The 20,706-nt window shown below is 43.7% G+C and overlaps 1 protein-coding gene and 1 long non-coding RNA gene across 2 annotated transcripts in view; one reads left to right on the top strand and one right to left on the bottom strand.

The window, feature by feature from the left end:
- The window catches only part of DLG2 (discs large MAGUK scaffold protein 2), an 880,772-nt gene that overhangs the window by 474,655 nt on the left and 385,411 nt on the right, over positions 1 to 20,706 (top strand). The window lies entirely within an intron of this gene.
- On the bottom strand, positions 8,536 to 10,079 carry LOC309341417. Its single transcript, XR_014156319.1, has 2 exons — positions 8,982 to 10,079; positions 8,536 to 8,776 (listed from the first exon to the last, which is right to left on the bottom strand). It is a non-coding gene; the product is annotated as an uncharacterized lncRNA (long non-coding RNA).

Genomic DNA, 20,706 nt, shown 5'->3' with positions numbered 1-20,706 from the left:
AAAGAGTTTATAAGCTTAGGGAAACATAATTTGTTTTTTCCCCCCATTTAAAGATTGAGAGATGAGGGTACGGTGAGAGAAAATAAGAAAAGGGAGAAAAGAATAGGAGACACTAATCGAGGGACGCCTACTGTGCTGTTTCTGCCCTGTAATTTAAAATGGTCTTCTGAACTCACATAATATATTGTTGAATGCCACCCCAATCTCTGAGCAGTGTGAGAGCTCAGGGGCTCCAGGTGCTTACCCTGCGTTGGGTTTCCTTGGAATGAAGAACAGCAGAGACTGTGGATATATCGTTCATTTACACATATATACAACCTGGACAGGTTCACAGCATTAACATCCCAAGAGGAGCCAGGTGAGGGAGGCGGGTTGGCTGCTAATTTGCACACACACACCCCGGCATGAAACAACTTCCTTTCTGATACTAAAGATCCATACTTAGGGCCATTACCCAAGAAGCTGGCCTGGCTACGTCAACAATGGAAATGGGATGTTCTTAGCAGCCAACAGAAGAACCCGACCGTCTCTACTTGACTGATCTCCAGAAGTAAATGGTTCTACATTTTACATCTGGAGAAATCTTTGAGAAAAGCTTTGGAGTGGTAAGCCATGTTATGGCCCTGCTATCTTGGAACAGATGGGCAGGCGGCAAACATGGGTGTGTCTCTCACTTCTGTATGGTAGATTCCGTTCCCTTTGTTTCTTGGTTTATCATTGTGATGGTGTTCAACCTCCTTTTATAATTGTATTATTAGATTGCTGTAACCCACCCTGGGGCCTTGTGGTGAAGGGCGGGTAGGAAATCTCTCTCTCTCTCTCTCTCTCTCTCTCTATATATATATATATATATAGTGGTACATCAGGTTAAGAACCTGAAACTGTTCTTAACCTGAAGCACCACTTTAGCTAATGGGGCCTCCCACTGTCGCCATGCGATTTCTGTTCTCATCCTGAAGCAAAGATCTTAACCGAGGTACTATTTCTCGGTTAGTGGAGTCTGTAACCTGAAGCGTATGTAATGCCAGCTACATAGAAGTAAAATATTTCTACAGCCTTACTCCCAACTTTCCAATCGGCAAGAAAGAGGCATTAGTAGAGTTCAAGGACGCAATCCAGTTAGGTTAAAGCTCTTGGTGTGTGTGTGCGCGCACACACACACATGCGAAGAGGCACCAGCTTGCACAGACGATTGGGGGAGGGGTGGCAGCATGTCAAACATGTGGCATTGATGTCAGGCTATCAGGAGGCGCTGGGGTGGAGCAAAATGCAGCAGCCTTGCAGTTTCAATGACAGGCGACTCCTCCTCCTGGCACCACCTACGGTGGGAGTCTGCTTCAACCCTCCCTCCCCTCTGTGGCAGGAGGAATAGGAGGAGCTGGCTACTGGAGCCACACTGTGCTTGGCTTCATGTTTCACCTCTGTGCTTTTTAGACATGGGGGCTGGCCCCTACCTCAGTAATATTTGGGGGGGGGGGCAAAGGGCTCGGCCCCAGGAGCTGGAGCTCCTCTGTGTGTGTGAGAGAGAGAGCACACACACAGCAGGCCTGGTGAGAGGTGTGGACTGAGGAGAATGGGTGGTCCCCATCCCTGGCTTACGTGATGATTCCTTCTGTGTTTTAAGGGAATATATCTGTCTAATGAATCAAAACATAACATAGAACATATACCATGTATAACATATCACAATAATGAAACAATTGGGCTGACGTTTTGTTTCATTTTGAATTTCTTTCGGGGTCTTAACATATGGACGGCAACAATGAAGTTATAGAACAGCCTCTCCCAACTTATTTATTAATTAACAAATGTATTAATTAAACAAATGTATACTTTGCATCATAAAGCCATCCAAGTGGTGTTCACAGTGCCTTACAGCTGGTGTAAAATGCAGCTCCCATCATCCTTAGACTATTGACCATGCTGGAAAGGACAAATGGGTCTTTTAGTCCAGAACATCTGGAAAAGGCACCAGAGCCATTAATTCTTTGCTGAGTTCTCTTTCCAGTGCCATCTGCCTGCACTGAATTAAGATAGGTGTAGAAGAAGAAGCTTAGTTTATATGGTGGAAATATGAATGGCATGAGCTTAACAATGGAGGGAAAGAGTACCGTAATCCCTCCTTACTTTTCAGAATGCAGAGGACTAGTAAAAGGTCAGCTTATGCATCAGCCGTAATGGCATAGAATCTGTTCTGGATATGTGCTTTTTTAGCAGCCCAAATCAAATAGGATTTGCATAAATGCATATTTAAAAGCCGCCACGCCACACACAAAACTCTGATTTATGTGCTACAAGTTTCCTCAAGTCAACTTTCAGATGACCTGTGTAAGTTGTACAACATTGTGCCAGAGGTATGGTCCCCCTTATTTGCAATAAGGATTGTTGTGAATATGATTTAATTCCTAAGTTTGCAGTTGGTTGAGGGTGGAGATCCTATAGTGCATGATTAGACTATTGGACCACAGAAGTCTTAACTGTGAATAGAAGGTGAAGGCCAGAGGAGATGGGACTCCTATGCTGGACAGTACATAAATGGGATGCTGGTATAGCTGAGATGGCAAACTTAAAATATGGGCTGCCAAATGTTGTGGTGTTCCAGTTCCCATCAGCCTCAGCCAGCTTGGTATTCCCAAGGATGATGGGAACAGCAACATCTGTCCAGCAACATCTGGGGGACCAAAGGAGGCATGGAAATAACTAACTAATGCTCCCTTGTTTAGTCAGCTGGGAGAAGATGATTCCTTGCCATAGCAGATCAGCCTAATAACTGATAATCGTTGTTAATCATACTCAAGCTAGATTCATTGAAAACAATGGACTAAACTTGATGGATTTTAATGGGTCTACTTTGACTTTGCTGGATGCCACTCAACAATTCAGAAGTCTGTGTCTATTATATGTCTGTCTCCTTTTCTTCAAGGAGCTTGTGGTATATCACATGTTGTGTCCTCCCTACCTGGTCTACATTTTATCTTCACAACCACCTTGTGTGGTGGGTTAGATTGTTCTTGTCCACAACCACCCCTTAGCAAGCTTCTTGGCTGATTCGGGATTTGAACCCAAAGTCTCTACGGTTGTTTCGCAGCACTTCTGTCTGCTAATGCACACTTGCAAAGTGACGCTGAAGAAAAGGACACTGTTATGTTTTATAGTTGTGTGAAATTGTTTAAAATAAAGGATCTGCTTTTGAAGCTGTGCCGCTTCCTTCTCATTGGTTCTTTTGGGTTTGTTTGTTTTAAGCTGCTAAAGCTCAGTATCAAGATTGAAATTGATTAACAATTCTACAAATTTTACCCAGCAGCTATAATCATTAGTTGCCTTAGCAACCTGCTTGCTGAGATCACAGGGCACATTAGAACGTGTGTGTGTGTGTGTGTGTGTGTGTGTGTGTGTGTGTGTGTGTGTGATGAGATTTAGATAGCTTCCTGCCCTGTGAGATGTCCAGTTCAAGGAAGGGCACAACCCAGCAGGGGTTTATCCTGTACAAGCATCCTGGAAATGAGTAGCTGTGTTGGTGTTCAGGAGTGATGATTACAGTGATGATCAGGCACTTGCCCATGAGAGGTTCCTCTTAAACATACTCCGGATGTCCCTATTTGATGAAAGCTCCTTTGGAACATCATTGTCTCAATTTCATCCTTCCTTCTTCCATAAAGCAAAGGAAAAGCCCTATAACTACCACCTCCTGGCAGCAGAGCAATCACATTTCAGATGCAGCTCTATCCTGCCCTCTTGCAAAACTTCAGGGTGGTGAGCAGCAACATAAAACCTTTTAAAAGCAATACAGAAAAATCATTCAAATGGCTGGCTACTCAGGAAAATTTTGAGCAGCAGCAAAGTCGCATCAGCATAAAATCTCTGCAGCGATCATGCTCCACACCATGGTTCCAGCAACTCAAAATGCCAGGCTTCCAAATGAATCCAGCTGGGCCACTGTAACTCGGAGCTTTCCAAACTGTGTGTCACAACACGTTAGTGTGTCGGCTGCAGTGTGTAGGTTTGTCGCTTGAAAGCTCTTATAAAGGGATGGTTTAACTGCCCGTTTGCTAGCAAAGCTGAATTACTGTGTCGCAAACTATGCAGAATTAGATAAATTAACAGGAAGGATTCGAAACCTGTGGGACCAGAGATTCTTAGAAGACTGGAGTAAATATATGAATTATTTGAAAAGCAATTGTAATGAACAGATTGTGCTGGTAGGACTGCAAGAAGTTCTGTAAGGAGGACTATTGAAATATTGCAAGAAAGACTATGAAGAGAACCATTAGTTAATGATAATTAAGAGTAATAGAGAAATTAAGAAATGCAGAATAAGTGATAAAGAACGGAAAATCACCCGAGGTGGTTGACAGAAGTCTAAAATATTGTGTAAGATAAGAAGTTATGTTAAATGAATGTTGGAAATGATATGTAAAAAAAACCAATAAAAATGTGTGTGTGTATATATATACACTGTGTTGCGAAATGATGCATGTCTAAAAAGTGCGTCACCAACATGAAAAGTTTGGAAAGCTCTGCTGCAACTCTTTACTTCAGCATGTGTGCCATTCTAGTGTTTTTTCTATCATTTTGTAGCATAATGTCTTCTAACAGGAATAAACTACAGTGGTCCCTCTGGATGCAAATGGGATCCATTCCGGAGCCCCGTTCTCATCCTAAAGCGAACGCAACCCACGTCTGTGCATCTGTGCATGCGCAGGTCGAGATTCGCCGCGTCTTCTCATGCGCGTGACGTCATTTTGAGCATATGCGCATGTGCGAGAGGCGAAACCTGGAAGTAATGCATTCTGCCGCGGAGCGTAACCTGAAAACGCTCAACCTGAAGCACATTTAACCTGAGGTATGACTGTATATGTGTATGCTGGCATCCGTCTGTCTCAGGAGACAATGGAGCAGATTGGTTTTCAGGGTAAAGTCAAACTGTTGGAAGGTTGCAGCGTCTGCTGTGGCTGTAGAGACTGATTGTCTGCAAGCAATTCCCACACAGCAGAGCTGATGTTGCCAGCCTTTATGTTCCTGTGTTTGCACAAACAGTCCTGTATTCAATCCTGGCTCCTCCAGTTAAAATGATGTGCTAGCAGATGACTGGTAGAGCTGCTGACAGAGTGGAAAGTACTAGGCTAGATGAACAAATAGCCTGCCACTTTCTATGACTTTTTGGAACAATCAACAGGTAATATTATTTAGCTTCATGCCACAAAAAGCTGTTGATTTTGAATATTAAACCACTGTTACTCAGTAGTCAATCAGACTTTTCTTTTTCTCTAGACTTGTTGACAATCCTAACATGCACAGTTACTAAGATGTTGCTGCTGTTCACCGCTTCCTCACAAAATGGGAATGATCCACCTTTGCCTCCGATCCCATATTCTTTAAACAGAACCATTTCAGGCAGCAGATTATAACGTGGTGTTGCAATTTTTCAGGCCGCAGATGTTCCCTTCAAGGAAAACACTTCCAGTGGGACGTGCAGGGAGCAAACTCTTGCAATCAAAACAAAAGTAACCACCCCTAAATCCATGTATACAATTTTGCTGAAAGGCTCTGAATTGTCCCTCAAGTGATAACACTCTCACTAAGCTTATAAGCTCCATAGCTCAGCTACTTCTGTGTCTGCTGGCTGCACTGCACTGTTAAACATTTTTCGAAAGAAAAAAATTGCTTCACCAGATATCAGCAGCATCATTTTTTTTACTTACAAGGCTGTATTTTTGTGAATGGCACCAATTTCTTTATAATAGCACAGTCATTTAATGGTATGTGCCAGAGGTTTTTTATTTTCTTCCTTACAGGGCTGGAACAGTGAAGTGTACGCAGCAGTTTACCTGTTTAGTTAACCTAGATTCTGAAAATGTGAGATGGGTCATCTTTCTTGGCTGTCAGATTGGGAACCCCAACTGGCAAGGATTATAGGTGGGGTCCTCATTGTGTATCCCTCTCCTTTTTTAAGACATTGTATTACACAGTCTTATGCTACTGTCTACTGCTCGGTTTTCCTGATGTATTATCCCCTGCCCTCGATATATGCATTCCATTGTGCAAGCCACTCAGAGGATTTGGTTGGGCCATATAGTGGTGTAAACAAATATATCTTGAAAATAAGAAAAAAGAAGCCAGAGTAACTATAAGCTGCTCCCTGACTTCCATCTCTGTAGTGGAGTCTTTTGGCAAAGATTAGAGGGTCAACTTGAGCGGGTATAGCTTAGTGGTAGAGCATACCATCCTACTTTTTCGAACCCGAAACCAGAACACGTGTCTTCTAGGACGCGCTCCCGGGCATGTCAGGTGACCCATGCCACACTCTAGCCCAGAGGTTGGCAGGGTTCACTTCAGCAGAGGTCTCTCTGTGGGTCGGATTGTGTGCACTTGTGCGCCCGCGATTTCCAGTGTCTGCGTCTGCGCAGATGCGATTTCCAGTGCTGCAGAAGCAGGTCCCTGTCCTGCGCTGCGCATGGGGACTTGCCAAGTGGGCACCTCTGTTCGGGGGGTGGCTCATGGACCAGTTAAACAACCCCCTTGGGCCACTTGTGGCCCCTGGACCTTAGGTTGCCGACGCCTGCTCTAGCCCCCCAAAACCACTTTTTGGGGGCTAGAGAGTGGCCCTACAGCATGTGATATTGTGGCACCCAAAATGGCCACTAAGATCTTGCGTGAAAAAAATGGGATGTCATTTTTTTTTCTGGGGCACTTGGCAGGTCAGGTAGAGCACATCCTTTTCAGGTGGAAGGTCCCAGTTTCCACCACTAGTATCTCAAGTTTAAAAAGGAACGGGTAGCAGGTGACCTGGAAGGCCTCTGCCCCAGGCCCTAGGGCAGGTGTAGCCAATGTGTTGCCCTCGATATGTTGTTGGACTATAATTCCCATCAGCCCCAGCCAATATGGCCAGTGACCAGGAATAGTGGTGATTGTAGTCCAGCAACATCTGGAGATGTTGCCTCCCATGCCCTAGGGAGTTGCTGTCCATCAAAGTAGGTCTTATAGGACTAGATGGACAAACTGTCTGGTATAAGGCAGTATCCAGCGTTGCCATTAGTATCTCCTTCCAGTAAGTGGGAGGCGTAAAGCTATAAAGAAATTCACTGTTATTATGGTGGGCAGAGGGTAGTGGAAGCAGGACTGGTGTGCATTGCAGGGAACATGAAACCTGCTTCAAATATCCCTCTCTGTGGGTGTTAGGCATCCAGGGCCAGGGATAATAACAGGTTTTGCCATTAACATAGCACTTACTTTCTGCTCAGGCAGTGGCGTAGCGTGGGTTGTCAGCACCCGGGGCAAGGCAAGTAATTTGCGCCCCCTAACCCGTGGATTTGCCCTAACCCCAGATGTTGCGCCCGGTGCGGCCGGCCCCCCCTGCACCCCCCACGCTACGCCACTGTGCTCAGGAGTTAATGGTATCCATCCATTTGTACGTGCAAAGATAAATGTTCATAAATGAGCTGGACTTTGTGGTGAGCAGTGCAGTGGCCAAGTTTGCTGTCAATGCCAAATTGGGCAGGGTGGTAAAGAACAAAAAGCGATTCATGTGCTGCTCTGAAAGGCTCTCTCCAAACTGGGCAAATGGGAATTGAAATGGAAAATGTGTCTCAATGTAAGCCAGTGCATTTGGGTTTTGTGCGGCTTTCTGGCCCCAATGTGCTTCACTTAATGAGTAAGCAATGTTGTTGGCGTCCATCTGTCTTGAGAGACAATGGCTGAAGTCAAACCACTGCATTAGCAGCACTGAAGTGACTTCGCTGGGTGCAAGGCTGGGCAGTGTGTGTGGAGGTCCTGGGCTGCCCAGATGACAGGACTTCATATACACACTTGTGGGTCTGATCTGGGATGTTGGAGAATTGGTAGTGTTTTACAGGCTGCATTGATGTTACAATAAGCAGAGTGAGGCAACCCTTTCAAGCAGCAGATTTGAAGTGTCGTGAAAGGACATGGAATTGATAGTGATGGAATTTATTGTTGTTGTTATTGCCAAGGCAGGGGAGAGAGAGGTGCTTGTGGAATCTTCCACCTCACAGCCTTCTCTTAAAGGTAAAGGTAAAGGGACCCCTGACCATTAGGTCCAGTCGTGACCGACTCTAGGGTTGTGGCGCTCATCTCGCTTTATTGGCTGAGGGAGCTGGCGTACAGCTTCTGGGTCATGTGGCCAGCATGACTAAGCCACTTCTGGCGAACCAGAGCAGCGCACGGAAATGCTGTTTACCTTCCCGCCGGAGCGGTACCTATTTATCTACTTGCACTTTGTGCTTTCGAACTGCTAGGTTGGCAGGAGCTGGGACCGAGCAACGGGAGCTCACCCCGTCGCGGGGATTCGAACTGCCGACCTTCTGATCAGCAAGTCCTAGGCTCAGTGGTTTAACCCACAGCGCCACCCGTGTCCCTCACATCCTTCTCTTACATGCTATATATTTTGGAAAGTTGCTTGTTTGCTTTGCATTTGGACATTTCTTAAGTTATTGTAAAATAATAATAATAATAATAATAATAATAATAATAATAATAATAATAATAATAATAATAATTGCATGGTGGTTCCTGGCATCAGGGAGGAGGTTTTGTTTATGTTTGTATAGAACTGGAAAGTGTTTTGAATCAAGGTGGTGGAGTGAAACTTTCAAAACTGCCCTGATTTCCACCATTGATTTCAAAACTGCAATGACTTTCTTCTTTGGTTTCTTAAAATTCCCAACCAACACTAAGGACAAGACTTCTCATGGTTCTGTATGTGTTATTCTTTCATAGGTATTGTTTGCCAGTTTCCAAACAATAGCTGTATTAGACCCTAAGAATCTAAAAGGGCTAAACAATTTCAAACTTTTCCACCAGGTCAGGAAATCCTAAGCCAAGTAAACACTTGCGTGTAGAACGAGAGAAACAGAATGGATGGGATTTATTTCAAATGGATTTGTGTAATAAAAAATAGTTACTTCTACAGTAATTTCTCTCCCCCCTGCCCAGGCCAGAATGAAGTACTATATTTAATTTACCTTCCTGTCAGGAACAGTGTGCTATCGTATTTGGCTTCCTCTTTAATCCCTAATTAAAGAGGCTTCTGTGATGGATCTCAGATGCTGTAGCAGGTAAGTAGCAATTAAATACATGACTGATTAGCACAGTGGAATATCTTGGGATCCTCAGTGTGAAAATGGAGCTAGGCTCAGTTGAACAGTTGAAATCAATAGGAGAACTTGCACAAGGTCTCTCCCTCTCTTTCTCTGTTAATTTGACTCCTTTGGGATTGTGGAGGGCAATTTGGATTAATCATCCACAAAGTCAGAGCAGGATAAAATTCTTCTTCTTTTTTGCCTGTGTGGTGGAAGTGAATGCGTCATCCTTCTAGTTGCATTGCGGTTGTGTTGTACAGTACATGCTTCATGAATGAAAGGAGTAGAGAGGTGATCCAGACTAAAGCAATAAAGTGCATGTTGAAATATAGAAATAGTTCAAGCCATAGCGGGAAACCATGTGAATCAGCCAGGTTGAGATTTGAGCTTGCATACCCTCTCCTTCTTTTTTTGCTGCTGGTTTTGGGAGGAAGTGATTTGGAAAAATCCACCATTAGTTTTAAACAAGCCACAGTTCCCTGTTGAATCCAGACTTTGGGAACTGTGATTTGTTTAAATGCTGCTTGATAAGTGTGGGATGTAAAGGTGCATGTCAAGTGCAGCATTCCGACAGAGGACTAACGGCCTCCATTTTCTAACCGGTTGCTGTGACAACCAGTTTGTCGGTTGCTGGTAGTTTTGAAAGATAACTGCTCAGCTGCAGCCACCTCAGGACCAACTTCCCTCTGGTATAGTTTATTTGCTTGTTATGTAACCTAAGCCTGCCTTCAGGTGCAGTTCTGTAAACCTGAATGAATCTGAGAGTAAAATAGTTTTATATTAACATGATAACAGATTTGTGTGTGTATTCTTTAAGAGGGATTCAAAGGGATCTTTAACCAGGAAGGCATTTTTATTAGTAGAACTTAGACGAGTCAGCAACAAGCTGATTGCTGCATAAACGTATACAGTGGTACCTCAGGTTACATACACTTCAGGTTACAGACTCCGCTAACCCAGAAATAGTGCTTCAGGTTAAGAACTTTGCTTCAGGATGAGAACAGAAATCGGGCTTTGGCAGCGGCGCAGCAGCAGGAGACCCCATTAGCTAAAGTGGTGCTTCAGGTTAAGAACAGTTTCGGGTTAAGTACAGACCTCCGGAACGAATTAAGTACTTAACCTGAGGTACCACTGTAAAGGGGATTGTTTAACTCTGCTAAAGTAAACCTTCCCACAATAAGAACAAGCCAGGATCAATCTAGCTTCAGATCCAGATATGTTATGAAACCATAATTAAATACAGTCATACCTCATGTTACGTTTGCTTCATGATACGTTTTTTCAGGTTGCGTCCCGTGGTGACCCGGAAGTACCAGAAAGGGTTACTTCCGGGTTTTGCCACCCGCAGATGCGCAAACGCACAAAATGATGTCACGCGCATGCGCAGAAGTGGGGAATTGTGACCTGTCCATGCACAGATGTGCCACTGCGGGTTGCGTTCTATTCATGTTGTGAATGGGCCTCCAAAATGGATCCCATTTGCAACTAGAGGTACCACTGTACAAGAGATGGGCGAACAAACCCCCAAATGAACTCTCCCTTGGAGACCCAATTAGTTTTTGGAAACAATCTTGAAGCAAATTGTTCGTTTCCTGCACCAATCCCAGGGTCTTAGGGATTCAACACCACCTTCCTATCAACTACCCAAATACCCTCCCTATCAATCCCTTTCTTTAACTTCTAGCAGGGTTGGCAATGGTGGCAACCTTAGAGAGCAGGAAGAAGGAAGATTTTTTTCTCCCTATGCCTTTCCTCTCTGCCCTTGTTGTCCTGATGTGCTTTGCCCTATGGCAGGACTGACTGACAGAGCAGTAGCACTAGGAGTTTGAGTCTTCTCAGCGGCCACTACTATTGTGCATGATGGAGTAAAAGGAAGAAAAATGGCCTTCAACCTGCAATCTGTACCACCATCCTCGCTGGAAAGTAGTAAAAGAGAAGAGTAGGGAGGATGCTGGGAAGCTCAAACTAGAAGGAGCCCTTTTCTGAGTCAGATATTGTTCTGAGCTACCGCATTGATTGCAAAGAGAATACGGAGGATGTGTGTGGTGATCTTTGAAATCTTGACTTTCCTTTGGAGAATGCTTTCAGGATCCTCAAAAGTTTGTTTCCAAGCCAGTAGTCCTGCAGTAGTCCAAGCCATTAGAAAGTAGTCCTGCAGCACCCATAGTTTAAGCAAACTGCGGTTCCCTGAATTTGGATGTTACATGGAACTGTTGAGCTTCCACACTCCTCTTTCTGGTATATGAAAGAGGAGAAGAATAGGGAGCACAAGGTTTGCTGTGACTCACGCAGTAGGAAATCATAGTTTATTGTTGCTGTGTGAACTAAGTCTTAGAGTTAGATCTAAGTCATAGAGTGAGAGCCAGTGTGGTGTAGTGGTTAAGAGCGGTAGTCTCATAATCTGGGGAACTGGGTTCGCGTCTCCGCTCCTCCACATGCAGCTGCTGGGTGACCTTGGGCTAGTCACACTTCTTTGAAGTCTCTCAGCCCCACTCACCTCACAGAGTGCTTTTTGTGGGGGAGGAAGGGAAAGGAGAATGTTAGCCGCTTTGAGACTCCTTTGGGTAGTGATAAAGCGGGATATCAAATCCAAACTCCTCTTCATCTGTCAAAGACATTTGTAGCTTCCCAGTTAAGTTCATTTCTGTCTCTTATTTCCTAACACACCTAAATTGGAAAGAAGTCATTTTCCAATAGAACTGAATTTGTGAAGGAAACGTGAATTACCTTGGAAGTACTTTGTCAAAATGTGAAATACTTTGGAAGATTATTATTTTTTGCATGGAGATGTGAGTTAAAATTTACCAAGAAATCTTTTCAAATCCTCTCTGATTCATTTCTGCTCTTGTTCTGTTAAAATGTAGCAATTGCAGTATATTTAAAAGATTACACATTTTGAAATGCTTCACCCACACAATCAAGTGGTCCCCAAACTTCTTTTTCAAATGAGTTGTAATAATGAATGATGACGGTCCTTGACAGTCCTGAACTGGAGCTAAATGAAATGTGAGGAAAGATGGTTGATTTTAACTCTGGGAAAGAGGAAGAAGTTGAGTCACTGTAGATGTTTTAATACTGTCAATCTACAGAGTTCTGCAGCATCTTTGAAAATGTCCATGAAGTCATGGACTCCTAGAATTGTAGAGTTGGAAGGGACCATGAGGGTCATCTAGTCCAACCCCCTCCAAGGCAGGAATCAGAGCTAAAGAATCCCTGAGCAGAAGGCCATCCAACCGCTGTTTAAAAACCTCCAAGGAAGGAGAGTCCACCTGTGGGAGTCATAAAGCCATGGCAGAGGCTTGTATTGTGCCTCCTGACCTGTGCGACCAGCACTCTGTGCCTGGCAGTGTATAGAATGTATTGACCTTATAGGGAGTTGTGTTTCCTCTGGGCAGTGATTACCTTAAATGGTGATGGAAGTGTTAAACCATTACCAGGCGATGTAACGTGAGACATTGCCAGATGACCATGCTGGCTGAGAGGGACAAAGGATAATAAAAGTTACCGGAGAAGAGGGAAGTCGAAGGAGCTGCCCCTCCATCCTGAAAATACTTGCTGCCTCTTTGTGTCTTTTTTTCTATGCTATGCTAAGCACCATCTCATGACGGCTGGTCTTCCGTCATCCACCACCTTCCAATAGCCACTGTATAAACCTCAAGTAGTTTCCAGTGGTGTTTCTTGGCTCATGGTAAATCTTCCATCAGCAGAACAGGGAGGGAAGCAATTTTATGTCATTCTCCATGCAGCCCCTGTGCTCTAATAAATCTGCTTTGTTTGGTCCCACAACCCTCTGGAGCAGATTTAGGGGGGGGGGACGGGACTGCAAGGTGGAGGGTGAATTGCTGAAAATTGCTTCCCTCTTCGAGTAACCTGCTGGACACAACTAAGGATGTAGCAAGGTGCTGATTTATATTCCAACCCATGTTGGTCACATGTAGTACCGTTTCCATTCTGCTGCAGTTCAGATTCCAACAAAGAGGTTACTTGGCTTCCTGTCTGTTGTAGTGGAATTTTACATAATTACAGTGGTACCTCAGGTTACAGATGCTTCAGGTTACAGACTCCGCTAACCCAGAAATAGTACCTCGGATTAAGAACTTTACTTCAGGATGAGAACAGAAATCGTGTGGTGGCAGTGCAGCGGCAGCGGGAGGCCCCATCAGCTAAAGTGGTACCTCAGGTTAAGAACAGTTTCAGGTTAAGAACGGACCTCCGGAATGAATTAAATTCTTAACCCGAGGTACCACTGTTATGTTATTATTTTGTTATTCGACACCATTCAACACAAAGGAAATGCAGTGCAAATGGCAGTGCGAGGGTGAGTAATCAATTATATATTGCTGGTGGAGTGAAAGCAGCACCAATTGTGAATGCCAATCTTATTCATTGGAATAATTGTCATTCCAGACATGGGATGGACAAGAGGACACTGGCAATTTCCATGCCCATTTTCATCAGAATTCTCCGGCATCCCTAGACACAAACTGGCATTCCCCATTGAGATGTAGGAAAAATGTCTTGTATGATGTGGTCCTAATTTTTCAGTCCAAAGTTGCTTGGTAGAAGGGGATTGTGGGAAGTGTACACAGAGTGCTAGGATTGCGAGTACTTTGTGCTAATGAGGGACGAAGCAAATTGCTGGTTCCTGTTTGGATGCTTGAAAGGAAGACTTCTTCTCCTGTCTTCTTCCTTGTGCACAAGTTCAGCAGATGGCTACATGCTGTGGTCAAGAGCAGGAAAGGGACAAGGAGAACGTGACTGCTTCTTGGACTTAAAAAAAGAGAAAAGAATACTGTATCTCTTTCCGAATTGGCAGACACATCTGTTGTCTGTGCCTCTAAATAAATGGTAACTTTATTGCAGGGAGAGGAAAGGGACATCATTGCACTGCTTAAGTTAGTTGCACTTAGTTCCTGTAGTAATCAAGTGGAGGTAAATTTCGTCATGACTAAGGTGCATTCAGATGTGGTTACTGTTGTGTTAGTTTTTCATGGTGTTTCTTTCCTGTTTCCCAATGTTCCATTCACGCTGCAGTATCTGTTGTGTTACGGAACTGTAGCTTTTTGACCAATATACCGGCATGCCACATTGAATTTTGTTCGCACCAGTGGGCATGGTGTGGCACAACAGATGTCATTGGACAACACTGCTAATTCTCCACCCTTTCCTCACTTGCGTGCTTCTGTTCCCCCATGATAACAGCAAACAGGGGTACCAACTTGAATAAAATATTGGGGGGGTAAGCCCTGTCCCATTAAACTTTAATTAGTTTAATGTAAATGCCCAGTGCGCTTCCATCGTCACAAGTCCCACTACAGCAGAGCATTTCGCGCAGCAGTTTAAGAAGGGCAGGAGAGGCAGTATCTTTTCAAAGAGGAGTCTTGGAGCAAGCGGTTTGGAACTCAAAGATAAGGTTTATTTACAAAAACAAAAAAAAACCCGGTGACGAACCACACATATCAGCAAACACACCCAAAAGGGGAGAAGGGGAAAAGGGAACAAACACATGGGAGACTGACTATTTATACAAACTCATGTTCCTGGAAGCCTAATGACCTCCAGCTGCTCAGTGATTAGAGCGTTTCTGCTACCTTTTAACCCTTTGATAGCAACACCCCCTCTCGCTCGTAACACTGAGCTGTACCAACCTTAATTCAAATTTAAACCTGAACAGAAACATTTATGAGATTGCGGACTCAAAGCTTTCGTAAAACCGTCTGCGAGATTTTCTTGGCTTGGACAATACTTTAGTTCAATTAAACCTTGTTTTACACTTTGGCATACATTTTGATAACGGATATCCAAGTGTTTTGTGTGTGCCTTGAATTGACCTGATTTAGCTAGTTTAATACAAGGTTGATTGTCTTCCCACACTCTGATAGGTAGGGAACATTCTCCAAACAATTCTTGTACCAGTTGCTTATAAAATTCCAGTTCTCTACATACATCTGATAATGCATTAAACTCAGATTCAGTTGAACTTAAAGCTATAAGTGACTGCTTTCTTGATCTCCAACCAATTAGTGCATTTCCAAATTTTATCACCATTCCTGACACTGATTTTCTATCTGGTCCAGCATCTGCCCAACTACTGTCGGCCCAACATTCAAGTTGTGTGCTGCCCTCTGCTGATAGTTTTAAGCGAAACCTTTTGGTAGTTTGGAGATACCTTAAAACTCTTTTTACTCCTTGCCAAGCATGCATTGATGGTTTTTCAGCTTGTCTACACAGCATGTTGACAGCATATGTTATATCAGGCCGAGTCCACTGTGCAATGTGGAGTAGACTGCCTATCGCTGACTGGTAAACCCCGGGATTACAGAACTCTGCCTGTTGCTCGACTTGAGCATCCTTTGTGTAACTTAACTCCATTGGGGTTTTAACACCAGCACAATTGTCCATTTTAAACCTTTCCAGCAACTGCTGGATCTTAGCTTCTTGGCTGAGCCAATAGTTCCCATTTTCATCTTGCTGAATTTTAACTCCTAGATAAACAGATACATTGCCTAGTGATTTTATCTGAAACCTTTCTCCAAGCTTTGTGGCAAATTGTTGTGCAAGTTTATCATCCTTTCCACTGTATAATAAATCGTCAACAAATATCAAGACTGCTTCTTGTTCACATCCCGAGCCTTTTAGATAAAGACACGCATCTGCTACGCTCTTTCTGAACCCCATGCTCTCTAGAGCATCGTTTAAGCAGGAATTCCAATTACGGGCGGACTGTTTCAACCCATAAATGGATTTGTGTAGGCGCCAGACCTGGTTTGGCTTGTCTCCTTCAAAACCCGGTGGTGGTGTCATATAGACTTCCTCCTGTAAGTCTGCGTTTAAATAAGCCACATTGACATCAAAATGAAACAGCTTATTTCCCTTCTTAGCTGAAGAGGCTAAAAGCATTCTTAGTGACTCCGATCTTGAAGTAGGGGCATAGATTTGAGAATAGTGAACACCTTTGCGCTGCGAAAACCCTTTTGCAACTAGTCGGGCTTTATACTGCAACTCTTCAGTAGTTGTGGGCTTTAAACGATATACCCATCGACAACCTACAGCTTGTTGCCCTTTCGGAAGCTCTGTACTTGTAAACACACCGAGAGACTTCATTGAAGCCATCTCTTTTTCCATTGCTTCCTGCCACTTTACGGCTTCTGAGCTTGGAAGCTTTTGTACCTCCATATAGCTATCTGGCTCACACTGTGCCATATTTACGTATACACTTGTCACCTTAAACCGCTCTGGCGGCTTGCCCTTTGTGGCACGGTTTGACCTGCGCAATTGTTCCTCTTGTGCCCCCTCTGACCGTTGGCTGTCAGAATCTGTCTCAGACTTTATATCTGGATGCGCCCCTAGGGATAAAGACCTCCGTTTAGATACCTCCCTTGGGCTTGGTGTTGCAGGCGACCTGCTTCGCTTTTGCTGTCTGCTAGGCCTACTGACTGGCGATGTTGGAACACTCCTAGATTCTGGCTTTTCTACCTTAGGAGAAGAACCTTGTGCCTGGTCAGAATCTGCATCTGAACCATGTGCACCATCCCCTTCTGGCTCATTACTCTCTGGACTTTCATTCTCAGCATGAATGCCTAAATCATCTCTCAAAATGTCAGGGTTAGCATGTAAGTGAGTCCATCCGGATTGCTCACAAAATTCAGCACTCCTACTGAGGACCACTCTTGTAGTATCCCCATTTGGGTTCACGAATCTCCAAGATTTAGCGTGTGGTTCATACCCACAAAAGATGAGTTTCCTAGCCCTTGGACCTCCCTTTTTCCTTAACGCTTTTGGGATAAGTACATAGGCTGGACATCCAAACACCCGAAAGTAATTAATTTTGGGCTTCTTCCCATATAAAGCAAAATAAGGGGTAGTGCCAATTACAGAATTATATACTCGGTTCAGAATATGAGTAGCCGCCTGCCAGGCTTCCGCCCAGTAACTTTGAGGGAGTTTAGCATCAAACAACATAGAGTTTGCCAACTCTTGCAGAACCCTGTTTTTACGTTCGGCCACGCCTCCTTCTTGGGGGGAATAAGGTGTAGACAGACGATGCTTAATTCCCTTTTTCTTAAAGAAATTCTGCAACACAGACCCGGTAAATTCTGACCCTCTGTCTGTCTGAAAAGCAAGTACTCTAGTACCGAATTCAAGTTCTACTGCATGAACCCAATTTTTAACTGTTTCTGCAGTATCTGCTTTGGTTTTGACAGGAAAAAACCATGTGACTTTTGTTTTGTCATCCGAGAGACACAGTGCATACCTCGAACCTCCCATGCTAGCAACAGGCATTGGGCCACATAGGTCCATATGCACAAGTTGGAATACTTTGCCAGATTTCCTATCTGAACTGGGATAGCTGCATCTATGAACCTTCGCCCTTTTGCATGCAGTACAGTCCAAATACTTAGTACATTTGTTCATTTTGCACCCTTCTGATAATTCAGGTTGCCTTTTAACATACTGAAAATTAATATGTCCCAGACGGCGGTGCCATAAATGAACACAAGAATTATGGGTAGGCAAGTTCACACAACCAGCATGAACCTGTTCAACTTCATCTGGACTTGTCTCAAAATAATATAACCCATTTCTGCATTCCACCTGCAAAAGAGATACGTTATTCTTTGAAATAGTGCAAACCCCATTTTCAAACACAGTTTTAAACCCAACTCTATCAAGTTCTGACACAGACAAAATACACCCCTTCAATCCCTTTAGCACGTAGGCATCGATTTCTGTTTGCAAACAATTCAAGAACACTGTGCCTACGGTCTCTAAGGAACGTTTAGTTGAATCTGCCATTGTCACAACTTTAGGGGTTTGCAAATGTCTGCAATTCTGCAAACGGACACTAGATGGCGCCACCAGGTGGTGAGATGCACCACTGTCGATCAACCAGCGTAGATTGCTGCCTTGGCCACGCCCTTGCATCAACGCCATTGCTGAAGCCATGTGCTGTGTGCTGTGGGAGTAGCCACGACCTCCTCCTCTTCTTCGACGTCCCCTGGAACTCCTTGTCTGGTAACTAGGGGTAACGGCCTTGGTGCTGTCTTTACCAGGTTCACGTGTGCAATTCCTGATTAGATGGGAAGGGGAACCACAGCGAAAACAGTGTCTAGCTGTAAAAGCATTTACTGTGTTCTCAAACTCAGCATCCCCACTCTTAGGCACAGCATAACTCCCCTTTGAAGACAAACCTCTTTCTCTTGCCTTCCAATCTTGCCAATTTTTCCCATTGAGTCGCGTAAACGGGACAGAAAAACTTTCCTGGGACTCTGCCATCCTCCCTGGGGCTTAGGAACGATACTCACACACCTGTAGACCGTCTCCCAGCTGCTGAGGTGGCTCCTTGTGGAATAAGACGTCTTCCAGCGAGTACAAACTGCTCAGTGCCTGTTTAAAACTTTTCTAGGCACGTTGCAGGACTCAAGCTGCTTTGAAGGCTTTCGTTGTCGGCAACCGCTTCTGACTTCGCTCCAGTCCTTGCATAAATCACTCTGAACTGCACTCCTTAGCTCCTTCTTGACGTACAAACATCCATAACCTGTCCCATTAAACTTTAATTAGTTTAATGTAAATGCCCAGTGCGCTTCCATCGTCACAAGTCCCACTACAGCAGAGCATTTCGCGCAGCAGTTTAAGAAGGGCAGGAGAGGCAGTATCTTTTCAAAGAGGAGTCTTGGAGCAAGCGGTTTGGAACTCAAAGATAAGGTTTATTTACAAAAACAAAAAAAAACCCGGTGACGAACCACACATATCAGCAAACACACCCAAAAGGGGAGAAGGGGAAAAGGGAACAAACACATGGGAGACTGACTATTTATACAAACTCATGTTCCTGGAAGCCTAATGACCTCCAGCTGCTCAGTGATTAGAGCGTTTCTGCTACCTTTTAACCCTTTGATAGCAACAAGCCCCACCCTGCATAATGAATCACATGATGCGGTGCACACACACACACACCTTTGAATGGCAATGCCCATCTACTTTTGGGGGTCCCAGCTCCCTCAAATATTTTATTGAGGGGCTGAAGGGACCTTGGCCCCTAGAAGTTGGATCCTATGTCAGCAGGAAAGAACCATATACCAGGATACCACCCCAAATTTTGTGGCATTGCTCCTCTGATTTTACGGGTTAAGGTTGCTGCAAACAGATATGTTCTGGAATCAAATAACACTACTATGAATCAGCAGCTTTCTGCTGGTTGAAAGATTGGCTGCTTCTTGAAAACACTGATGTTTTAGATTTGGAAGGATTTAACAATGCTTTTGGTTGGCATGCATATCTGTGGTATGACAAGGTTAAAATACACAAGGCTTTTAAGAATCATGTTGTCAGAAAAGCAGTGTTCAATGTCTGGTCAAAATACAAGGACTTATTGGAAAACAAGACCCCAAGGTGGTTATCACCAATGGAGGCTAAGGCCCCGAAAAGACTCAATATGGAGGCCAAATGGCCGAAATATTGGGAAATAATAGAAAAAGATGGAGACAATTGGAGGTTGCAGAGTATGGAGAAACTAAAGGGGAAAGTGTGAGATTGGCTACATTATGCTCAGATTAAAGAAGCCTTTAAGTTAGATAAAAAATTGGGATTCCAGGTGGAAAAATCAAAGTTAGAAACAGAATTGTTAGAACCCAGCTCTAAGACACTTTCGAGAATGTATAACTTGCTGCTAAAATGGAATACACAGGATGAAACTGTCAAATCAGCTATGATAAAATGGGCACAGGACATAGGGTACAACATTATGTTTGCTGACTGGGAAAAGTTATGGACCACCGGTATGAAGTTCACGGCATGTAATGCCTTGAAAGAAAACATTATGAAAATGATATATAGGTGGTACATGACTCCAGTCAAGCTCGCAAAGATATACCATCAGTCTGACAATAAATGTTGGAAGTGTAAAGAAGCTGAAGGAACATTCTTTCACCTCTGGTGGACTTGTCCTAGAGTGAAGGCTTTCTGGGAAATGATATGCAATGAGCTGAAAAAGGTATTTAAGTATACCTTCCCTAAGAAACCAGAGGCCTTTCTTTTAGGCATTGCCGGCCAGAGTGTGCAAAAGAAGGATCGAACTTTTTTTATGTATGCTACAACAGCAACAAGGATACTCATTGCTAAATGCTGGAAAACTCAAGATTTGCCCACTCTGGAAGAATGGCAGATGCAACTGATGGATTATATGGAATTGGCTGAGATGACTGGCAGAATCCGAGACCTGGGAGAGGAACTGGTGGAGGAGGACTGGAAGAAATTTAAGGATTATTTACAAAAACATTGTAAATTGTATGAATGCTAAGAAAGATGTAAGATTTGTAATAACACGGCTCCAACAAATTAGTAATAAGGAATATAAATTTGAATGTAATTGAAAGAAAAGACAAATTTTGGATAAACAATATTTCAAATTAAGATCTCAAAAGTGTGATTTAAATTCTAAAATTTGAGATTTAATATTGGATAATTATATGATATGAATGGAAATAAGTAAATAATTTGCTAGCAAAATTTGTGAGTTCAGAATGCAGGAACAAGAGATGTGAGGAAGTCCAAAGAGGAGAATGAAATGTGGAAATTTGAAAAGACTATGTTATTATGTATGTTTTTT

This window comes from Podarcis erhardii (assembly GCF_964252035.2).
Source record: "Podarcis erhardii genome assembly, chromosome: 4".
Classification (NCBI taxonomy): Eukaryota; Metazoa; Chordata; class Lepidosauria; order Squamata; family Lacertidae; genus Podarcis; species Podarcis erhardii.
This window is presented reverse-complemented; position numbering and strand designations above follow the sequence as displayed.